The sequence below is a fragment of the Pteropus vampyrus genome, unplaced genomic scaffold (assembly GCF_000151845.1).
Source record: "Pteropus vampyrus isolate Shadow unplaced genomic scaffold, Pvam_2.0 Scaffold715, whole genome shotgun sequence".
Classification (NCBI taxonomy): Eukaryota; Metazoa; Chordata; class Mammalia; order Chiroptera; family Pteropodidae; genus Pteropus; species Pteropus vampyrus.
The window spans coordinates 668,647-671,019 of NW_011889496.1; positions in this window are offsets into that span (position 1 = coordinate 668,647).

The window sequence follows — 2,373 nt, forward strand, 5'->3', positions numbered from 1 at the left end:
GTGATCTATCCTCTAGAATTGAGCATTGGGGTAACACTCTGAGTACTTCATATTTCTAGATGCCTAAGACTATCTAGACACTTTGGGAAACTTTGAGATCTAGACTGGAAGACATGGAAGTTACATTAGAAATTACCTAACTTAACTACATTATTTTATATCTAAAAATAATGTGATTATGTTATATATAACATAGACATATAAATCATACATAATATCATAAGTAATATATAATAATATAAATATATAAATCATATAATGTCATATGTAATATATAATAATATAATATATAACTGTGTTATATATAACACATGAATATATAAAGAGGTTGACAAATGGGAAAATTCATGGATATGCTATTAGAGCTTGGGAGAAGGAAAAAGGACACAGAGTGCTTTAACCTCCTCCTCCAGGGGGAAGGCTCTCAAAGCACAGCTGATTGCCGAACAGACAAAACTTGGAAACTATGCTGACCTAAAACAATTCTACCATGACCTCGAGGACCTGGAAGTATGGATTAATGAGATGCTGCCCACAGCCTGCGATGAGTCCTACAAAGACCCCACCAACATTCAGGCAAGCTCAAAATAGAACATCTTGGAAAACTTTGGCATACCCAGATTGTTGGATGAATGTTCATCTCCCCATACTGAGTGTCTCCTTACTGCTGAGACTACGGCTGCTGCCCTCAGGGTCTACTAAGTCTGTGGAGCAGGTCTTTCAGAAGTCATCACCACTTTGGTTATGATAGAAATATTAACACTTCCTTTTGAACAGAAGTTACATTTTCTTGTTTCCCTAAATGAGAGGATAACTTAGTTTCTTCTTTACCTTCAGAGGAAATACCTGAAGCACCAGGCCTTTGAAAATGAGGTCTATAGCCGAGCTGATCAGATGGAAGGAGTCATCAGCTTGGGGAATTCTCTGATTGAGCGGAGAGCATGTGATGGCAATGAAGAGACCATGAAGGTAGGGATTCTGCTCAGCATAGGTTCTGGCCTACAAAGTCAAATGAAGAGAAAAATTTTACTCTTTTAATGTTTCCATGTATAGGGATATAGAATTTCTTCTTGATTAATAGTCTTCCCTTTCATTGTTGCACAAGGGAGAAGAAAAACAGTGATGCTCATATCTTATGGATCCCACCACACTTAGTACCTAGAACTCCAAGAAAACTTTAGAATTAATTCCTAAGCATTGTCCTGCTTGTTTTACTTTTGTCCTTATTAAAATATAATAGGCAATTAGTTGCATGTATTTACATTGTACAATTCAATGAGGTATTTTTTTCATTTATAGTTGGCGTACAATAATATACCAGTTTCAGTTGTATAGCATAGTGATCAGAGAACCACATAACTTGCAAAGTTATACCCCACTAAATCTAGTACCCCTCTTCTCCCTTACATATTTATTACATTATCAACCATCTCCCCCATACTACAATCTACATCTCCATGTCTATTCTGCAACTATCCATTTGTACCTCTTAATCCCCTTGCCTTTTTTTGTCATCCCCCCAACCCTCCTCCCATCTAGTATCCCTCTAAATATTCTCTGTATCTATGAATTTATTTCCGCTTTTGTTGTTGTCGTTGATCTTGTTCTTTAGATTCCACATGTGTGTAAAATTATGAGATTTTTGTCTTTTTCTATTCAACCCATTTCATTTAGTGCAATACTCTCTAGGTCCATCAAGGCAATATCTTTTTCCATCCCCTTTCTTTTAGTCTATCTGTGTGTCTTTTAATCTGAAATGAGTCTCTTCTAGGCAGCAAATGTAGGGATCTTGTTTTCCTATCTTTTCAACCAATCTTTTGGTTGGAGATTTAATTCTTTTCCATTTGAGGTACTTGTTGATAAAAATGCAGTTACTACCATTCTTTATTTCTGTTTTTGATACATGTTATTTATTCTTAAAGAAGTCCCTCCAACATTTTCTGTAATACTGGTGTGGTGTTGATAAATTTTCTCAGCTTATTTTTGTCTGTACTTCAACTCTAAATCGTAGCTTTGCTGGATAAAATATTCTTGGTTGTAGATCCTGAGTTTTCATCATGTCAAATATTTTGTGCCAAGCCCTTCTGTCCTGCATAGTTTATTTTGAGAAATCAGCTGCCAGTCTTATGGGTGCATCTTTGTAGTTAACTAACTGCCTTTCTCTTGCTGCTTTTAAGACTATCTCTTTATATTTAACCTGTAGCATTTTAATTATGATGTGTCTTGTGTGGGCTTCTTTGGGTTCATCTTTTTTGGTACTCTTTGAGCTTCCTGGGGTTGTTTGTCTATTTCTTTCACCAGTTTAGGAAAGCTTTCCAACATTATTTCTTCAAATAGCTCTTCAACATCTTGTTTTCCTTCTGATACTCCTAT